The sequence below is a fragment of the Lissotriton vulgaris genome, unplaced genomic scaffold (genome assembly GCF_964263255.1).
Source record: "Lissotriton vulgaris unplaced genomic scaffold, aLisVul1.2 SCAFFOLD_1999, whole genome shotgun sequence".
NCBI classification, from domain to species: Eukaryota; Metazoa; Chordata; class Amphibia; order Caudata; family Salamandridae; genus Lissotriton; species Lissotriton vulgaris.
The window spans coordinates 125,429-148,300 of record NW_028248761.1 but is presented as its reverse complement, the minus strand read 5'-3'; the positions used below and the strand labels follow the sequence as shown (position 1 = coordinate 148,300).

General features: G+C 41.3%; 1 protein-coding gene across 1 annotated transcript in view; it reads right to left on the bottom strand.

Moving 5' to 3' along the window:
* The window catches only part of TMEM217B (transmembrane protein 217B), a 317,942-nt gene extending 295,362 nt beyond the window's left edge, over positions 1–22,580 (bottom strand). The window contains exon 1 of the mRNA XM_086950165.1: positions 22,471–22,580. The gene's annotated coding sequence lies outside the window, so the exon portion shown is untranslated. The remainder of the gene's footprint in view (positions 1–22,470) is intronic.
* Between the last annotated feature and the right edge of the window lie 292 nt (positions 22,581–22,872).

Here is a 22,872-nt window from a genome sequence, read left to right as displayed (position 1 = left end):
AAATGTCATTCTACTTATTTTTTTTAGTAAGGTCAGAAAGTAAAGGTAGGCTAAATTACACAGATGAGGTCAGCCTGGTATTGAAGGGTTGGCTTGATGGAAAAATGTACTGTTACACATTTGTCATAGAGCGTAATCCTCTTTAATAACATTTGTCATATTGATTCACCTGGAACATTCTTCAGAAAGCCAGGTGGACTCCACGTTTGGAATCTTTATTTTAAAGAAAAGATCAGACATCAGTGTAACTTTAGCAGACGTCATATACTCTTGGACACTTTCATTGGTTGATCTTTCTGATTATATTTTTATGGCGTCTCTAACGCCTCCAGGGATGGATGGTTCCATGGCTTTAGATTGTCATTGAACCAGCTCTATCCTCTACTTGCTCCTAACAGATCCTCTTTTATCGTGACAAAACCTATACTCAGCCTTCCATCACACTATCCACCAACACCTGCTTCCTCTTTTTACCAATTACACACAACAATACAACCTTTACATGTCACTCCACGGCTTGCATTACCTACTCCAGTGATCAAATCTCACACATACTCATAACTCTTGTCCATCCTATCTTACAAATACATACTCTTCTCCAAAACACATCACCACACCTGTACTATTCAAATACCACTTCCCAGGAGTACTGCACATACAAGTCTTTCACCGAACACCACAACAATATCTATTCACTACTCCAAAATATCAAAACAGACAGATCCCAATACATTATATTCCTTACACATATATTACCTAACTATGTAATCATGTATCTATATATTTATTTTAGCCCTATTGTACAAGGGAAAAAACTACTCTCTTGAAAGCTTTACTCTGTCCAACCATCACCCTACACCTTTATCAATTTATCCTCAATCTTTACTCTCTCTCATCCCAAACCCTTTCTACTACTATGAGCTCCAAAATAACTCTTCTAGGCTTCCCCCTCCTCTACACCTCCTGGCTCACCCCAAACACCAGTTTACAATGATCTCCCAAACAACCATACTAAATTTTCCCTCATGTTATCTCTTCTTTGACTCATCCCAAACCTAATTGTTCTACTCTGATTCTCTTTCTCCCGAATCCCTTTCTACAGGCTCTCCCCTCCTCCATCTTTCTTTTACTCATCCCAGACCTCAACTTACTGCTATGATCTCCCAATTAACACTTCAGGTTTTCCATCCAACTCTATCCCTCCTTTACTTAATTAAGTCCAAATAACAGACTTGCATGTCCTCCGCTAAAACTAACTTGTACCTCTCTATACTAATACTATACTCATATTTCCCTATTCTAACCCGCATTGAGATTTGTTAACTGGATTTTGGAAAATAATAGCTGACACAGGAGTGGTCAAAGAATCTGATGTGTCCGGAACAAAAACAAAACATTGAATTGAGATTGTTTTTGTGTTAAAATTTCTAGTGATCATGAAATGTTTTAAAGAAATTTAGAGTTTGGTGAAGGGGGTTGTTACTATTCCATTACAGAAAGGAGAAGACGCACCTCCTGCGAGTACGCCAGAGTATGCTATGACAATAGAACATGGGTTACACACATGGTTTTTCTTTGTTAATGGTGCAAGATCACAGAAAGGAAGGTCAATTGAGTTTTCCTACATATGGAACTTTTGAAATGAGAATTCTTGACAATTGGAAAGGGACATTATACGAGAGGAATCCACCTCCTATACCTTCACAAGATGAGGCTTTAAATTTATGGGAGAAGGCTGCCTGAGATTGAGAGAAGGACAAATATCAGAGAGGGACAAAGAGAGCAGTGTGTAATTATGCATATGGTCAATGGGATGAAGGACAGCCTGGATGGAGGAAAGCTATAATTGAGCAAACTAGATTGTATCCAGTCATTACAACCCTAGTTTCAGGAAAAGGAAATATAAAGTAAACATGAGAAGGGCAAAGAAAAGAAAGCAACACAAGAAGAGATAGAAAGTGATTCTAGAGATTACCTTTTATAAGAAATGTTGGGTACTAGACCCCCAGTTATAGAACACCAACTGAATAAGTAGAATTGAGTGCCAGTACAAGTAGTACGGTGGCTGATGCACCTCTGGAAATTAGTACAGTACCGACTGAGAGGCCTATGCAGATAATTTCAAATTGTTCCACCAGTTGTGGCTTGACCACAAGTAACAGTCTCTACTGTGACTAGAACACCAATAGTGCATACTGCAGTGCCAGTACCACTAGTAAATGTACAGACTTTACCTAAGCCAAGTCCAAATGCCTTGCAAAATGTAGATTTGATGCAAGATGTTCAAGGAGCAGGACGAGGTATACCTGTAACAGGATTGGTCTTGCTTTCACAAAAAATCATGGATTGTTGCGTGGAGACCACCATAGACAGTGCAAGCACTTATAGATAGCGGGACACTGGTTTTAATGGCTCCTATGACTCCCGGAGACAAGTATCCTACTGAGGAGGAAAGTATTTCAACTTAGTTGGAGGAAGCAGTAGAGATTAGAAAGACAGAACATGTAGCTTCTCAACAGAATTTAGAATCTGAAAAGGAAAGACCTTTGAACATTCCCAAATTCAAAGTTGAATTAGAGGAGTTAATGAGAGGGTGCATAGAGTTGGAACACTTAGAACAATACCAGCAGATGGGATTAATTTACCTGGGTAAAGAAATTACGAGACAAGCAGCTGTCATACATGATACTGACAGAATTGGCTCAGAAATATGAAATCAATCTTTCTAAAAACATACATTTACAGATAAGTTATGGGGTGCAATTAGATGATGTAGCAATTGAAAATATACATGTGTCAGGAACGCAGTTGCATATTATGGAGTAAGTAAAATGTCTTTGTAGATGGGATGAAACTGAAAACGTGGAAATTAAATGGGCAAAGAAGCATGAAAAGAAAAAGAGGGAAGCTGAAGCAACAGATAAGAAAGAGGAGGAGAATGACGGGTAAACTACAGCTTATCCCTAAGGTAAATAGCAGGAGGGATGTATGTACATTAGCCTTGGATCAGAGGTGATCTCGCAGCATTTATGAACAATTTTCCAAAGTTGAGAGACAAACTAGTACAGTGGTACTCACAGGTAGAACGGTTCATAAAGATTTCAAAGCTGTTGTGGGAAGATTTGGATACGTTCTTTGATATTGTGGTGCCAACTGATTTGTGGGCTGATTGTAAGACTGCTATAAAATGGCTGTGAGAGGAGCAAGTGAGAAATACTAGGACTAATGCACCATCTTCAGTAGTTAAAGAGAACGTATGAAGTCAATGGATCGGAACCATCCTGTGCTTCCAGAAAACTGGTAATTTGGAAGGAGTCAAAATTTTCTCTCCGGTACAGGTGACGTAAATAATTAATTTACTCTCTTAATTTCTATGCAGGTAAGTACTTAATCAATAATAACTCAATCAGAATGAAAAAAGACAGAGTCCGTGGTGTTAGAGTTTCTAAGGGTTTTATTCCTCATAAAGGAATCAGGATATCATGTTCTGACCACCACAGGGGTGTCAGAAGGGATAGAGCGCTCTCGTTTATTGACAGTACATAGCTTATATACTTGATTTATACCATAAAGAATAATGTAAGAGGCGTAACATCTGAGAGAAGACAAGATAACAATATACACGTGATACTAGTACATCATCAGGAGGCGTAAGCTAGGCGTGAACTAGAGGTGTGTGCTAGAAACGTCACTGATAGGTGACGCAAGTGGGTGGCACCAAGGGGTGGTGCTAACAGAATGTTGCAAGGTCAGCAGAAATCGGAAGCTTGGATGCGTGCGCAGCTGCATGACGTGTGATTGACGGGGTGCAGGGGACTTGACATTTACACTGACGGAAAGAGACAGAAGTCTGGCATGTCAGATCAACTTGTACTTCTATCATATCTGATATCTGATGTTTAAGAACTATACTATCTGGGCGGAAAGGTCTCTAGGGCAGAAGCTACTCTATGCTAACTGTGGATGCGTGTATAAGCGCCTGAGTGTCTACATGTGAAGCGTGGGGCACGGGGCCTTCCATGGAAGCATGGCAACAGAGGCTATGAATTACTTGCATTAAGACAGGTCGGCCCTTGGGTTCTGCAGCTGGAGAGGATGTTTACAGGATCTAGTAGGCAGGAATGCATTCTCGAGGAGCGAAACAGATAACTCGAAGGTTATAGTCAGTCTTGGCAGAAAGCAGGCTTGAGCTGAGCGCGAGGGGCCGCGCTGAAAGTAGGACAGAGTTCACGGGTACAGAGGTAGCCTGGGCAGAGTCAGGAGCCACAAAAGAGGTTCAGATGGCAGGAATTCAGGGCCTACTCTTGCTAGAGCAGGAAAAATATGAAAAGTGTACTACAAAAAGACGGTGGCATAGCATACTTAGGGACGGACTACATAATCCATTCATGATGGATCTGAAAGAGGACAAGTTAACGGTGGACGCAAATGTATTTGCGTCTTCATAGCTGGCACAGGAGGGAAGTTACATGCACTTTAAGCTGGTACATGGAGTCGGTGGGGTACGCGCTAGGGAACACAACATGGCCAAAATTTAATTTTCCTCATTCCCTCCTTGTTCCCTACGGACCCTTCATGAAATATCGATCCTCATGAATCGATCAGTCTGTTCTTGTAACATCATTTGTTCTTCTTTCTTTCGGTTACGTTTTGAGAGAAAACTGGAGTGTTCAATACAAGAGGTGGCACACAGTCCACAAATCGCTGGCCCACACTGTAGGCACAGGCAGCAACTGAATACTAGGACTAGGCCAATGCCTAGGAAGGATAGGATCTTCCATCCCCAAGCTGTTAACGTTGTCCAGAACCAACCGGACCAAGTCCAGGTGCCTGGATTCTGATGTATCTGATTTGCAATTTTATGAAGACGGGTGATAGCTTGATATACAGATGGTGCGTTTTGTGGAATGAAAACACAGCAACTTGACCCGATGACCTTACAGGCTCCACCTCTATCTGCCAAGATGACGTCAATTACAAGACGATTCTGAAGGACAACAACCCGCATAGCGGACTGCTCTTCTGTTAAGTTACCTAAGGCTGAGGTAGTTTCATTTACTACGGCTTCAAGTGTTCTAGTTAATCTGCGTATTAATTTACTATTCTGGACAGGTCCTAAAAAGAAAAAGAATCCTTTATTAAAATCGGTGTACTGTTCCCATGCCGTTTCTGTGTAGTCGACAAGTGGGGCATCTCTTCTGGGTCTATTCTTTACTAGATTGCTATTTCTATGGTAATCAGGAGGAGCTAAAAAAACAGGCGGTAGAAGGAATGCAATGTAACAGGTACCATCCCAATCTGGAGGTAGACGTATGTATGCGGTATGACCACAAACAAAGTAAGAATGACTGATAGCTTTGAAAGATGATTTGCCATCATCACTGAATTCGACCACAGTAGTGCATTTACTATGACCTAAGTGTACTGAACCTTTCTTTGTGATACATAATTCACCAGTGACTGGTAGTACTGACATAATAGGTAGAACTGGTGTGGCTTCGGATTCGACAGTAAGAATCATAAGGCTAATTGTATAATTACCTAATCCATATACTTCATTTTCTAGATCAGTTCCTATTCTAGTGGGAAGTCCCTCCTTATCTGGGTAACAGACGTCTAGTAGGACCAAGTTCAGGTTTCCCCAAACCCAACCCCCATTGAAAACAGCAATGTCGGGATCTAAAGAATTAATTATTTTAAACCATGCTCCGCAGGAGCCATTGTGAGTGAACGGGTACGGAAAGAGGGGCAGAGCTCCCTTGTAATTCTGGTAGGGAGGGAGTCGGCCACATATCCAGCAATTTGTAGCATTGTTAGTTTGATGAGAATGATGTAACATACTAATGAATGTATTGTTGCGCAGCGCAAGTCTGTAGGAAAGCTCGTGAGGAGGTAACTCACTAAAAGTGTGTTCAGCAGATACATTGTAAGCAGATTGTTCACGCTTGAAAATGGGATAATAGATGGGCAATAAAATGCTAGCAACAATAATTAAAATACTGAGAATAAACATGATTATTAGTGTCACTATGCAGTGACTACGAAGTGATTTGCAATATGTACGTTCCTTTGCTTCTCTCTCTCTATCTCGATCTAGGGGATACATGTCAGAAACTATTTAACCGATTCACCTAGGGGAGGACTTAAACAATTAAACTGTCTGACTTGCTAGATCGTAATTTCATGCGATATTGTTCTTGAGGAGTTTTTTCTCGTTGCGATTCGGTAAAGTCTTTGGTAACACAGTCTTTGGTGGGGGTGGACGAGTCTAGGTCAGGTTTCAGTCCAGCAAACTTTTTTATATGACTCGTGTGTACCCACCCCTTTCTTCCCTCGATTTTCACCGCCGTCCTTGTTGTTAGAAGAACGGTCTTCGGAGACTTCCAGCGGGGTTCCAACGGACTTTTTCTGTCGAAATTGCGGACGAGGACAGTATCACCGGGACGGACGTCATGTGGCTTTACATCAGTGTTGTCAGGGAAGGCTGCGGCAACCTGTGAACGACATGATTGGAGTGCAGACATCAAGGAGGCAAGGTAATCTGTCAACATGTTAGAATCAACATCAGTAATCTTTTTTGGAATGGGCGTCCCCCACATATTCGGTGGTCTTCCAAAGACCACCTCGTACGGAGATAGCCCTGATCTCGAATGGGCGACCATTCTCATATAGAATAGTGCCACTGGCAGGGCGACTATCCAGTCGACCCCTTTTTCCTGACATATTTTGGCAAGGCGGATCTTTAATGTCTGGTTATGCCTCTCAACAAGGCCTGCTGCTTCTGGATGTCGGACACAGTGGAATTTCCACTGGTATCCCAGTAACAAGGAAACTTCTTTCATTAAGGCAGACGAGAATGGCTGACCGTTATCTGAGTACACGACACGAGGCAGGCCGTACCGTGGGAAGAATTCACGAACCAACTGTTTGGCAGTGGTCGGAGCAGTGTAATCTGGGACTGGGTATGCTTCGGTCCAGCGGGACAGAGCACAGACAACTACGAGAACATATTTAAAACCTCGACAACGGTCCATCTGGATATAATCCATCTGGAGGACTTCAAAAGGGTGATCGGGAGGATGAAATCCACCTTGCTCTACAGGGACGCTTTTACCTGGATTGAACTGACAACAGATCATGCAAGTACGCACTTTCTGTTTTGCTGCTGCTCGTAAGTGTTTATTGTTCCAGAGATTTTGTAAACTGTCTAGCATTGCTTTCTCTCCTAGATGGGCAGGACTATGTGCTGTATTTATCATGACTTGAACCATAGAGTCAGGGAGAAACCATGTAGATTTTCCCTTCGTCATCCAACCTTGATCTGTCTGGATCCCTCCTAGTTCAATCCATTTCTTTATTTCTTCTGGAGTAGCATGTGTCTGAATGTCAATAACATCTAGTGTGGGATCCCTGACTGTCATACAGTTTGTCGGATCTGTTGTCTTTGTCGTATCAGTTGTCTGAGTGTGAGTCAGTGCTGTATGTTTTGCTGTCTGATCTGCCAGGTCGTTACCCTGGGAAACAGAATCTGTGACTTTCGTATGTGCTTTACACTTCATGACGGATATGGCTGAAGGCAGATGTATTGCTTCTAACAGTGCTTGAATGAGAGGACCGTGTTGTATCTTGGCACCATGAGAGGTCAAAAAACCTCGTTCTTGCCAGAGCATGCCGAAGTCGTGTACGACTCCGAACGCATAACGGGAATCTGTGTATATGTTGACATTTCTGTTCTTGGCTAGAATACAGGCTCGGGTCAGAGCAATGAGCTCTGCCGCTTGAGCAGACAGTGTATCAATACGGTGTGTTTCTTTAACTTCAGTTTCAGTGGTCACGGCATACGCGGCCACTAACTCTCCTGTACTTGTTCTCATACATGAACCATCCACATAAAGTGTCAGGTCTGGATTTGTCAATGGAACGTCTGTTAAATCTCGTCGGGGCTTTGTTACTGCATTAATGATCTCTATACAATCATGTGGAGCTGGATCTGTCATAACTGTAGGTAACAGTGTTGCTGGGTTCAGGATACTGCAGCGTCTGATTTCTATGTGTGGCTGGAATAGTGTCAATTCGTAACCTGTAAGTCGTGCTATAGTCAAGTGTTGAGTCTGGGTTCTGTTTAACAGAACCTCTACAGAATGTGGAACTTGTACTGTTAACTGGTGACCTAAAACAATTGAGTCGCTTTGTCTGATTGCTAACGCTGTTGCTGCTACTGACTTTAAGCACGCAGGGAGTGCCTGGGCTACTGAATCCAATGTACTTGAAAAATAAGCACAAGGCTTATGTGAACCTGCTTGATCTTGAGTGAGGACAGACAATGCTGTACCGTCACGTTCTGTAACAAAAAGTGTAAACGGTTTGCTGTAACATGGTGTTGCTAAAACTGGTGCTTGGCATAATGCTTTCTTTAATTCCTCAAAGGCTTGTGTATGTTCCTGAGTCCAAGGGAGGGCAATGGAAGTTGCTACCTCCTGTGTCGTTAACTGGATGAGTGGTTTAGCTAGAAATGCATATTGAGGAATCCATTGTCTGCAGTACGAGGTGAGGCCTATGAAGGCCCGCACTTCCTTTTGTGTCTGGGGTCGTGGCATATTTATAATTAACTGAATGCGATCGGGAGTGAGCTGTCTCCCCACTTTGGACAGCAAGTGACCCAGGTACACAACTTGCTGAACACAGAATTGTAGCTTCGAAGGAGACACCTTGTGTCCCTTGTCGGCCAGGAAATGCAAAACTGTCAGCGATGCTTGTTCACATTCGGGCTCACTTCGTGCGGTGATCAGTAGATCATCGACGTATTGCAGTAAAGCTGTATTAACTGGCATTTGAATACAATCTAGTTGTCTTTTCAGTGCTTGACTATAGATGCTGGGGCTTTCTGTAAATCCTTGAGGTGCGCGGGAAAATTTGAAACTTCGTCCATTTAAACTGAATCCGAAGAGATATTGGCTCTCCGGGTCAATAGGTACACTGAAGAAAGCGTTCTTGAGATCGATTACAGTAAAGAACGTTGCTTCTGAATCAATGGCAGTCAATAGGGAAGAGATATCGGGGACCACAGGATACTGTGGTACAATACATTTGTTCAGTTCTCGAAGATCAATCACCAGCCGATATACTGGCGGTGCATTGCGGTCTGTACGTTTAAGAATTGGAATGATGGGTGAATTACACATATTGGAGTCGGTCTCTACGACCACTCCCTGGGCAATAAGCTCTTCAATGATTTTCAGTAAAGCCACTACAGCATCGGGTGGTAACTTGTATTGTCTGATTCTGGGTAGAACAACTCCTGTCTTGAGTGTTACACGATATGGAGTGATATGCATACAACCTACATCAGCTGGGCCTTTTGCCCATAAGTGATCTGGTACATTTTTCAATCTGACATCAAAATCACGTAAAACATAATGACCCTTGAAATCCCGTAGAAAGAGTCTGACTCCCTCCGGGGAACAGCATATTATAGCTCCTAGAGCCTTCAGTGTTTTAATTCCTAACAGATTTTCTGGACATGATTTCGTAAGTAACAAATCTGTAACTCGAGATAATGGACCCACAGCTAGTGGTACTGGTTCTGATACTTCATTTACAATAGGCTGTCCTGAAAAACCAAGGGAAACATTCTGCGAGCCTGAGAGGGGTGCCCCTGGGACTTCATTGTGACTAATCGTAGTGCGACTTGCCCCTGTGTCAATTAAAAATTTTCTGTCTTTTCCTAATACGTGACTGTGTACATAAGGACCTTCTTGATCTACAGGAATTTCAATAAGAGGCAAATCACTTTCCCTCTCTAGGCTGTTTCATGTATAACGGGGATAATCTGGATATGCCGACTGGGCATACTGGTACATCTGTTGTGAGACTTGCCGGGTCGCGGCAATGGGCTGTGTCTGGGCATGTTGTGGCTGCGGTACTGCTACTGTCTGTACTGTGTGGGACTGATCATGCATAGGTTGTGTATTCTGCATTGGCTGTTCGTTCTGTGAGGTCTGTTGATGACCCTGCTCATGTCTAGGCGGATGCGGTCTTTCTTTAGTTTTACCTGTCGCGATGTTATGTTTCAGGACTGGACATTCATGTACGTAGTGACCTGGCTGCTTGCAATAATTACATGTCCCTTTAACGGGAGCGGCAGAATCATTGGTCTGGGCCCCACCTTTTCTATGACCGTCGGCTGGAATCGTCTGAGCTACTAACATTTTCATTTTCGTGTCTTTCATACGTTTCTGTTCCTGATCTTGTTCTTCCCTAATTCTGTTCTGGTGATATTGTAACATTTGTAACATCTGGGATGGCGTATTTGCCTGCCAAGTACTTTCAACCTTGTACACTCTATTTTTGACTAATGGTAGGGCATTCTCGACTTTGATCTGTCTCGGGCCTGTCTCGTTCTCTTATTACACAATTTATGAAAAATCGTAATATCTGTGCTTGAGTGTCAACTTTCTGTTTATGCATGGCATCTTTGACACTGTCGGGGTCCTTTCCTGTCTGGATAAACTTATATAATCTGTCGAGGAGTTCCTTCATTCCTACATAGCATAGCAAGCTATCGGTGGCAGATCTTAATCGTAGTGATGCTAATATCATTAGATCTGTTCTTCCGGGGACTGGATCATATCTGCAAACTGACATTTTCTCTTTAAATGCGTCAAGACGCGGCGAGTGGGGAGTCTGGAAAGGATTCTGCGTGTCCCTTAAATTGAATCTGTGTGTCAATGGCGGGGTCTGAAGACCCGCAGTCGCACCTCCTGAGGCGGATGCTTGAGCATTATCTCTCCGCGGAGTCTGGATCTGAGTCTGAACTTGTCGTTTAGTAAGATCAGGTAGCATTGGTTTCGGTAGGTCAGTCTTGAGTGCGGGAAGTGGCGGAGCTGGCGGAACAGGGGAGGTCTGTCGTGGTACCGGCGGGACATTATCTGGGGGCGCAGTGCCACCCCCATCCCTGTCTGTAGGCAGGGCACGAACAGGTAGATTGGTATAAGCTGGTGCTACATCCTCTAGATATGAATTTAGGAATATGTCTTTAGTAGTTTTATGCATTACTTTAGTTGGAACTAATGGTGTCGGTAAGTTTTTCGGTGACTCTGATTGGGCTTCAGATGTGCCATCTGCTGCAAGATACATACCGTTTACTAGATTATTTCGGGCACGGTCTATTTGTTCTGTTTTTACTCGGACTCCTTCAGTAACTAATTCGTTTTCTTGGTCTTTTTCTGATTCTTTAAGTCTGTCTTCTCTACGGAGTGCTTTGTCAGCACGCTTACGTGATTCCTTACGCCAAAATTCTATGGCGTCCTTCTGAGATTGTCTAGCTTTCTTTTTCCATAATGCTTCTTCTACCCTCATGATGCACTCGGCATCCCACGTTCCGGTAACAGGCCATCTGTGTCTCTCGTCTAGGTATTTGGTGTAATCGGCCCATAAATCTAGATATAATATGGCATCTATGCCATGTTTCTGATACATAAAATTGCCTGGAGTGTCCCTAGGGGGGATAGGAATTTCTTCCTCCAGTAACCCTTTCCTAGTTCCTATCTGTTTTAACTTGTTGAAAAACGGCATCTTGCGTACTTATTACTGAACGCTAGATCTTTATTCCTTAATACTCTTGACAGCTAGATTATACGAGAAACACAATAATACACGTTTAAACAGTCACATTCATACCACAACATTAATCACATAAGAACATTGAAGACATAGATGACTACCCCCTTATACTGGATGTACTGCTCAACAGTACGGATACACTGGTGTAACAGTGCAGAAATTCGGAATACTTGATATACTGCTAAACAGTACAGATACACTGCCTAAAAACAGTGCAGACCGGACTTGCGTACCCAAACCCGTCTAGATACGACCCAGCAATGGTACTCACCGGGAAGCACGGAAACAGAAGGCCTCGGAAAACTCGACTGGACTCGACTCGGAACTTCGGAAAACTTCGGAAAATTTCGGAAAGCTTCGGAAAACTGGTGGGCCTCTTCACACCTCGGACCTTGCTTCTTTCGGCTAGGCTCTGGTCGGGATCCTCCGCACTCCTCACCGCCTCGTCTGGGCACTGATCGCAGTCTTCGTCACCTCCGTGGGTCAGAGGGAGATGCAGGAAATCCTGCCAGTACACGTGTGTTCCATCTAACTGATGGCAGGGGACACAGCTTGCAACGTACCAACCTGCGCGTGAGGTGGGGGAGGGGTCCCTGTTCGGGCGCCAAAATGACGTAAATAATTAATTTACTCTCTTAATTTCTATGCAGGTAAGTACTTAATCAATAATAACTCAATCAGAATGAAAAAAGACAGAGTCCGTGGTGTTAGAGTTTCTAAGGGTTTTATTCCTCATAAAGGAATCAGGATATCATGTTCTGACCACCACAGGGGTGTCAGAAGGGATAGAGCGCTCTCGTTTATTGACAGTACATAGCTTATATACTTGATTTATACCATAAAGAATAATGTAAGAGGCGTAACATCTGAGAGAAGACAAGATAACAATATACACGTGATACTAGTACATCATCAGGAGGCGTAAGCTAGGCGTGAACTAGAGGTGTGTGCTAGAAACGTCACTGATAGGTGACGCAAGTGGGTGGCACCAAGGGGTGGTGCTAACAGAATGTTGCAAGGTCAGCAGAAATCGGAAGCTTGGATGCGCGCGCAGCTGCATGACGTGTGATTGACGGGGTGCAGGGGACTTGACATTTACACTGACGGAAAGAGACAGAAGTCTGGCATGTCAGATCAACTTGTACTTCTATCATATCTGATATCTGATGTTTAAGAACTATACTATCTGGGCGGAAAGGTCTCTAGGGCAGAAGCTACTCTATGCTAACTGTGGATGCGTGTATAAGCGCCTGAGTGTCTACATGTGAAGCGTGGGGCACGGGGCCTTCCATGGAAGCATGGCAACAGAGGCTATGAATTACTTGCATTAAGACAGGTCGGCCCTTGGGTTCTGCAGCTGGAGAGGATGTTTACAGGATCTAGTAGGCAGGAATGCATTCTCGAGGAGCGAAACAGATAACTCGAAGGTTATAGTCAGTCTTGGCAGAAAGCAGGCTTGAGCTGAGCGCGAGGGGCCGCGCTGAAAGTAGGACAGAGTTCACGGGTACAGAGGTAGCCTGGGCAGAGTCAGGAGCCACAAAAGAGGTTCAGATGGCAGGAATTCAGGGCCTACTCTTGCTAGAGCAGGAAAAATATGAAAAGTGTACTACAAAAAGACGGTGGCATAGCATACTTAGGGACGGACTACATAATCCATTCATGATGGATCTGAAAGAGGACAAGTTAACGGTGGACGCAAATGTATTTGCGTCTTCATAGCTGGCACAGGAGGGAAGTTACATGCACTTTAAGCTGGTACATGGAGTCGGTGGGGTACGCGCTAGGGAACACAACATGGCCAAAATTTAATTTTCCTCACAGGTTCAACTTTTTTACTTACAAAAATGGACTTCAACTCCATGCTATATTTTCTTCATCAAGGCGACAGATCTTTGCCATGTAAATGAATGGAAACCAAATCAAATCAAAACAATCATCAACATAATTTTCAGTTTTAAGTTCAGTCAATGATGATAATTTTAGGTAAGTTCTCTTTATTCATCTTTCTATTCAATTAGTAAATCAGATAATCTGGTTACAGACATCATTAAGTAAAATACAGTTAGAGTAATCAATAATGAAAGAAATGAGTCTCTCTTATATATAAAAGGAACCTAATCTACCAGTGCTTTAAACAGTGAAGAGAAGAAAATTGGCAAGAATGCTGACAGTCTCAGGAAGAGACCTGCCAGGATCCAGGAGGTTGATTCCAGACAGTAAAAGACAGCACTTAGGAAAGAAAAGACCACTTTTATTGATAATCATACATTCCAGTACACCTGAAAAACATTTTTGGTTTTTATGCACGTGTGAATCAAGTGTAGGCTGCGAAAGGACTTCAGTTGTTTATGTCCATTTGACCTGATGCTCTTTATCAAATCATTAAAGCTCGTTTACATTAATCAATTTTCTAGGTTGTAAAACAATGCTCTTTCCTGTGTTTAGGGAAGAATGGTATGGAATGGGAGGGCAATGTACACTTTATAACTGAAAGTATCTCTATGTTGAACGGAGTCATTTTTCGAATACATATTCAATTATTCATTATATATGCGCTCTCTGGCTGCATGCATTCATTCATGCAGTGACACATTCTTGCATTCATTCAGTCACCCATCTACAATACAAAACACACACACACCAAATTAATGACAAACATTTTGAGTTTTAAGCCAAACCTATCAGTGATTCCACTGACCAAAAAATGGTTACACAACCGACAAGAGGCTTTGACTTTCTCAACAGTATACGATGTGGTAACAATGTAATTATTGTTTATTTCAGATATTGCAATTATTTGCCAAATTAACAGTTTCCTCTGATGAATTGCCCTGCAGTCAACTTAGTAGCCTAACACAGATGGCCACAAAAGTGTATCCAAATAGTTTTCCTTGAAAGGTAGCAAACCTCTGTCATATATAGGAAAAAAGCTAAAAAAAAGAAATGATGGACAGAATGCTGAATGAATCAAACATTCACCCCCAGACACAAATCTGGTTTTGATCCATCGTTTTCTGCTCACTACGCTACTCTAGTTTGGATCCAGCCATATGAAAATCAGTTTTGGCCCTGCTGCCCATAGGAACAATCCAGTCTGAACTACCAGACCAGGTCCTTGTTTGACCATAAACAAGCATCCTGAGACTGGTTTCAGGGTATCACCCCTCATCAGTAATGCACATATCTGCCTTTGCTTGCAAATCTCAAGGATAAAACAATTTAATGAACAAGTTTCATAGATGTTTCAAGCTGGAATCTGCTGTATTACTCTTAATGATCAATCTGCAAAATGCTATAGGTATTGAATATTACATTCCCATCCTTTTGGAATTGTTTATGTACTCATATTCCGTCTCATCCCACTCCCATCAACCATGTCCCCCAACCTCTGCTCAAGGACACATTCATAAGCACTCATGTTGTAAAACACTTATGGGGTTTTCCCCATTTGTAGGCCTCACGTATACCTTAAATTGTATTGTACACTTTCAGCCACTAAAAGAAGAGTACTGCCCATGCAGATTTTACTGCTCCGTAGGCCCACAGATAATTGTCATCATGGATAACTTACATTCATGGAGAATATTTCTCAGCTATTAATGCCAGGTATAAAAATGCAGTCACAGTGGTAGAGGAACACAGCCAGCATCAACAGAAGAACTGGAAAATGTATCCTATTATGGAAGCATTTTCGTTGATTTGAGTCATGTAAGATTGCTAGCATTCACGGAAGGAACCTACCAGGCAATGACATTCATTCATTTATTTTTTTATTTTTTTGTTTTCAAATTTTAATTTAATGTTACTGTTTTTGCAAGACACTGCACTTTCTTAAAAATGGGGCTCAAGGTTATGGTAAGACAGGAGGAAAGGATTCAGCTTTGAGGTTCAGGCATTATTTAGTTTGCATCTCATCTCCTTGCAAGGCAAAATAGGTGTGTGCCAATCTGTTTTTTGGCTCATCTGGTAAGAAAGGAAGGTAATGGGGATAGGAATCCTATAGCTGTTAACTGCACACATGGGCGGATATTCAACTTCACTGTTTATACTGCAGTTGTTATAAGGACAGTTTTGGGAAGATGGGCAGAGGGATGTAAATAGTAGTTGAAAGAGGTAGAAACATTTGGAGATGTCTCTTATCCTACACGTGGAATGCTTTCAGTGCTAAGCAGAAGGATTGGAAGGCCCAGTCTTACTTGTTGGGGAGCCACTGCAGAGGCATCAGAGAAGGTCTAACAGTCTATTTAGATCGACTTTGTCTGTACAGAGATGGGATCTTGCTATTTAAATGGTTTTTTGATGGAAGGCTGGTGGTACATGCTGTTAACTTTGTATTGAGACATTACAACCATGCGGACCAAAGCATCTGTATGACTTAGAAGAAGTGGAAAGACAATGCTACTGATGATGCATGATGATACACTGTACATTTTGCTAAAATATTCAGTTAGTGTTTCAAGAATAAGTTTGCATTATAGGTGAAACTTAGGTTATGCACGATGTTGTATGAGGGTAGGAGGGGGCCCATACATTGGGCAGTGAAGTGGACATTGTGTCACAGGATTTATGTAAGAAAACCCTCTGGTAGGATAGGAATGAGAGAGTAGTATGAACGAACGTTTATATGTGCTTTAGCTGAGCTTCACAACTCACTAGCAGGAAATGCCCAAATCTGAGAACTTCTAAGGTATCCTTATCTCTTGTATAGTAGCACTGGACAAACTCAGAACTTACTCTTTGGGCAATGCTGGATTGTGTAAGTACGTACAATTTATAAAATCAATCAATACAAACAAGATCATGACATGTTGGTAGCAAGACAAAGCAGTGAAATGGTGAAAATACAGGTATGAAATATTACTAGAATGCAATGGACAAAACCAAATAAAATTTGGTATAGGTATGTTCAGTTGACCCTTATTGGATCTGCACCTTCTATAAAAGTCTATGAGAACCAGAGCAAGTCCATGGGGAAAGAATATAAATGTAGCAAAAACACTAAAATGTCATTCTACTTATTTTTTTTAGTAAGGTCAGAAAGTAATGGTAGGCTAAATTACACAGATGAGGTCAGCCTGGTATGGGTTGGCCTGATGGAAAAAAGGTACAGTTACACATTTGCCATAGAGCGTAATCCTCTTTAATAACATTTGTCATATTGATTCACCTGGCACATTCTGCAGAAAGCCAGGTGGACTCCACGTTTGGAATCTTTGTTTTAAAGAAAAGATCAGACATCAGTGTAACTTTATCAGACGTCATATACTCTGGGACACTTTCATTGGTTGATCTTTCTGATTATATTTTTATGGCGTCTCTAACGCCTCCAGGGATGTATGGTTCCATGGCTTTAGATTGTCATTGAAACAGCTCTACCCTCTACTTGCTCCTAACAGATCCTCTTTTATCGTGACAAAACCTATACTCAGCCTTCCATCACACCATCAACCAACACCTGCTTCCTCCTTTTACCAATTACACACAACAATACAACCCTTACATGTCACTCCACGGCTTGCATTACCTATTCCAGTGATCAAATCTCACACACACTCATAACTCTTGTCCATCCCTTCTTTCAAACACATACTCTTCTCCAAAACACATCACAACCCAAGTACTATTCACTCACCAGCAGTACTGCACATACAAGTCTTTCACCGAAAACCACAACAATATCTATTCACTACTCCAAAAAAACAAAACAGACAAATCTCAATACATTATATTCCTTACACATATATTAACTAACTATGTAATCATGTATCTATTTAATTATTTTAGCCCTATTGTACAAGGGAAAAAACTACTCTCTTGAAAGCTTTACTCTGTCGAACCATCACCCTACACCTTTATCAATTTATCCTCAATCTTTACTCTCTCTCATCCCAAACCCATTCTACTACTATGAGCTCCAAAATAACTCTTCTAGGCTCCCCCCTCCTCTACACCTCCTGGCTCACCCCAAACACCAGTTTACAATGATCTCCCAAACAACCCTACTAAATTTTCCCTCATGGTATCTCTTCTTTGACTTATCCCAAACCTAATTGTTCTACTCTGATTCTCTTTCTCCCTAATCCCTTTCTACAGGCTCTCCCCTCCTCCATCTTTCCTTTACTCATCCCAGACCTCAACTTACTACTATGATCTCCCAATTAACACTTCAGGTTTTCCATCCAACTCTATCTCTCCTTTACTCAATTAAATCCAAATATTATACTTGCATGTCCTCCGCTAAAAGTAACTTGTACCTCTCTATACTAATACTATACTCATATTTCCCAATTCTAACCCGCATTGAGATTTGTTAACTGGATTTTGGAAAATAATAGCTGACTCAGGAGTGGTCAAAGAATCTGATGTGTCCGGAACAAAAACAAAACATTGAATTGAGATTGTTTTTGTGTTACAATTTCTAGTGATCATGAAATGTTTTAAAGAAATTAAGAGTTTGGTTAAGGGGGATGTTACTATTCCAGTACAGAAAGGAGAAGAGGCACCTCCTGCGAGTACGCCCGAGTATGCTATGACAATAGAACATGGGTTACACACATGGTTTTAGCTTTGTTAATGGTGCAAGATCACAGAAAGGAAGGTCAATTGAGTTTTCCTAGATATGGAACTTTTGAAATGAGAATTCTTGTCCATTGGAAATGGACTTTATACGAGATGGATCCACCTCCTAGACCGTCACAAGATGAGGCTTGAAATTTATGGGAGAAGGCTGCCTGAGATAGAGAGAAGGACAAATATCAGAGAGGGACAAAGAGAGCAGTGTGTAATTCTGCAGATGGTCAATGGGATGAAGGACAACGTGGATTGAGGAAAGCTATAATTGAGCAAACTAGATTGTATCCAGTCATTACTACCGAAGTTTCAGGAAAAGGAAATATAAAGAAAACATGAGAAGGGCAAAGAAAAGAAAGCGATAAAAGAAGAGATCGAGAGGGATTCTAGAGATTACCTTTTATAAGAAATGTTGGGTACTAGACCCCCCAGTTATAGAACACCAACTGAATAAGTAGAATTGAGTGCCAGTACAAGTAGTACGGTGGCTTCTGCACCTCTGGAAATTAGTACAGTACTGACTGAGAGACCTATACAGATAATTTCAAATTGTTCCACCAGTTGTGGCTTGACCACAAGTAACAGTCTCTACTGTGACTAGAACACCAGTAGTGCATACTGCAGTGCCAGTACCACTAGTAAATGTGCAGACTTTACCTAAGCCAAGTCCAAATGCCTTGAAAATGTAGATTTGATGCAAGATGTTCAAGGAGCAGGACGAGGTACACCTGTAACAGGATTTGTCTTGCTTTCACAAAATTCATGGATTGTTGCCTGGAGACCACCATAGACAGTGCAAGCACTTATAGATAGCGGGACACAGGTTTTAATGGCTCCTATGACTCCCGTAGACAAGTATCCTACTGACGAGGGAAGTATTTCAACTTAGTTGGAGGAAGCAGTAGAGATTAGAAAGACAGAACATGTAGCGTCTCAACAGAATTTTGAATCTGAAACGGAAAGACCTTTGAACATTACCAAATTCAAAGTTGAATAGAGGAGTTAATAAGAGGGTGCTTAGAGTTGGAACACTTAGAACAATACCAAAAGATGGGAATAATTTACCTGGGTAAAGAAATTACGAGACAAGCAGCTGTCATAAATGATATTGACAGAATTGGCCCAGAAATATGAAATCAATCTTTCTAAAAACATACATTTACAGAGAAGGTACGGGGTGCAATTAGATGATGTAGCAATTGAAAATATGCATGTGTCAGGAAAGCAGTTGCATATTATGGAGTAAGTAAAATGTATTTGTAGATGGGATGCAACTGAAAACTTGGAAATTAAATGGGCAAAGAAGCATGAAAAGAAAAAGAGGGAAGCTGAAGCGACAGATAAGAAAGAATAGGGGAATGATGGGGAAACTACAGCTTATACCTAAGGGGAATAGCAGGAGGGATGTATGTCCATTAGCCTTGGATCAGAGGTGATCTCGCAGCATTTATGAACAATTTTCCAAAGTTGAGAGACAAACTAGTATAGTGGTACTCACAGGTAGAAAGGTTTGTAAAGATTTCAAAGCTGTTGTGGGAAGATTTGGATACGTTCTTTGATATTGTGGTGCCAACTGATTTGTGGGCTGATTGTAAGACTGCTATGAAATGGTTGTGAGAGGAATACATGAGAAATGCTAGGACTAATGCACCATCTCCAATAGTTAAAGAGATGTATGAAGGCGATGGATCTGAACCATCCTGTGCTTCCAGAAAACTGGTAATTTGGAAAGTCAAAATTTTCTCTCCAGTACAGGTTCAACTTTTTTACTTACAAAAATGTACTCCAACTCCATGCTATATTTTCTTCATCGAGGCGACAGATCTTTGCCATGTATATGAATGGAAACCAAATCAAATCAAAACAATTATCAATATAATTTTCAGTTTTAAGTTCAGTCAATGATGATAATTTTAGGAAAGTTCTTTTTATTCATCTTTCTATTCAATTGGTAAATCAGATAATCTGGTTACAGACATCATTAAGTAAAATACAGTAATGAAGGAAATGAATCTCTCTTCTATGTAAAAGGAACCTAATCTACCAGAACCCATAAAGAGTTCCTGGAAAAGAACAACATCATATAAGCATTGAAATACATTTAGAATTAAGTAGTCAAACTCCCCATAAAGAGTAATTCTTGAAACTCAACTGAGTCTCATCTCTCTCAAAAGAATTAGCACACAGTCGCAGTAGCAAGCTGTACAGAAATAAATTTCAATCAGAAAATTAGGGCAACAGATATGGCATCGCTGTAGATGTCAGGGTCAAAATGGACAGAGAAACTGTCACCTACAAAGTGTCAGGCAACAGCAATCACTGTGAGTAGAAGCTCACAGCAAGGCACAAGTAGGCCGGAATGGGGCAAGATGATCAAGTGGCTCTAGCTAACTAGAAACAAGCACTAATATAAAAGACATGAGAACTTGCTATTAACAAAGTTGCAGGTCTGATCATTCCCAGTCAATGAGAAGTCATCTTCCGACAGTAAGAGACTTCATTGTTCATTTGCCATAGCAAACACATAGAGTTCACAATCCATTATCAAAATTTATCAATCCGCACTAAAACATTTGGATGACAGGTAATGCTCTGCCTCGGTTCCCTTGGAAGACTATTGCAGAGTCTATTCTATTATTTATTCAATGTTTCACTGAGGAACAATGAACTTCACTGAAGATAGAATGGCATTCACATTTCTCACAAGCCTAGGTTTATTGGTAAATAGGCAATTTCCTATTCAAAATTATATTAACATATGAAAAAATAGAAAATTTAGTTCAGTGCTTTGAGAGAAATGTAGCTTAAGAAAGGAATACATTTTAACAACTCAGCACATTCTGCAGTTATGACAACATCTAAGCAAGTCATATTAAAGTCAAGCTATTGAATACATTTGTGCATGGGTCTACATTTCCTAAAGAACATTTATTTATTAATGGAAAAGTCTAGTTAGGATCCCTTAGTGAAAATGAATGCCTGGTGCGTTTAGCACAATTTGTCTATGTGTCATTTCTAAAATGCATTTTTGCTTTGATACATAAGGCAAATTAGCATTGTTGTTAATTATTTCTGTATGCAGATTTTCGATTTCGGCACGGGTCTTGGGACTCCAGACGATCCAGGGCAGCTAAGCTTGATGTCTTTTTGAATGCCTCACTGTTCCCTTTCCTTTTTTTGGTTGGTGCACTAAGTCTGAGTCTCCCTCTGGCAGTGAAAAGGGCATATACAATATTTAGTATTTGTGTGAGCCCTTACCTGTTGTTTTCTGCACAGTTGTGCAGCATTTATTTTTGCTACTAACTTCCCAGGAGCCAGGATTGGATTAAGACTTTGTGTTTATTTAACATTATCATTATCTGTGGAGTTTGTTTTTGCCAATATTCCCTGTTTATTCTGGCATCCTGTTCTTATGCAGTTAATAGGAACTCCTGGATTATTTCCTATGAAGTAGTAATATCTCTGGCTTGTTTAACTACCTATGTTGCATCACATGGGTGAGTGAAAAATGGGTGATGGGAGGCAAGGGATTCATTGTTGCATCTCTTCGCATTCTGATATATCGAAATGCTACTTACTGCTTTTTCTTGTGTTTAATCTAGAAATGGCTTAGAAACATTGGCCGTACATCCAGAAACGTGAGGGATTATGTCATGTGCCACACCGAGAGCCATATTTTCCCGGTGGTTATTCCTCTCTCCCTATTTTCTTTCCCCCTTTTCCTTAAGGGTTGGTCACCCGCACCTGTTGAAATTTTGGGTATTGAGGGCTAGCCGGAAGGGTAAAGGTAGGACTATCTCTGTTCCCACTGTACCTGGATTTTAGGTGAGTGCAATTTTGACATAGAAGGCTGACCTACGGGGCTGGAATTCTGGTCCTACGTCTTTCCAGCCTGAACCTGCCCGAGCTGGCAATCCTCTTGTAACTTACCAAGGTGATCTGGTGAAAAAAAGTCCTGGTAGCAGCAATCAGTAAAGCAAGGGGTCCTGCCCACTAGTATTGTGGTGAGGTTACTAGGTGGAGTCCTATGGGGCTAGAATGATGAGGTGGCTGCTAACATGCAGTTGGACGCCAAGCCGATTGCTTTTGGAGAAAAGCTGCAGTAAATATTTTTCAAGTCAATTGATAACAGTAAAATTGATAATACAAAAAACCCTTCTCACAGTGAAAACACAGTAGTACATAATCACAGAGCAGTCCCAGGCTCGTTTAATCGCTTGCTATACCCACACTGCCTCACAAGCACTGCATTACAATCAATGTGAGAATAAAACTTACTCTCTGTCCCACAGAAAAAGCCAGCCAATGTTTAATAGATTTGCCAAAATCCAAAGCTCAAAAAATATTGCTGGATGAATGCTGGGTGTACAATATGTGTAATCCACGTCAGTCCTGCAAAATAGAATACAATATAAGTAAGTCCCTTGAAGGGTGCATGCGTAGCAATCTCCTCCTGTGCAAAAATAGACTCTTCAATTATTTTGGTAAATCAGATAATAAATAATACATTTTAGAAGAAATTCTCTAATATATTGATTCCAAATATTCAAAGAAAAACCATACATGTGTAGTGGGTTAGAAGACAAAAATACCTAGAAGGCAGGTAACAATATACTTTTACAATGTTTCATTCTTTAGCATAAGTATTTTTATAAAGGTTAACATTAATGCTTAAAGAGT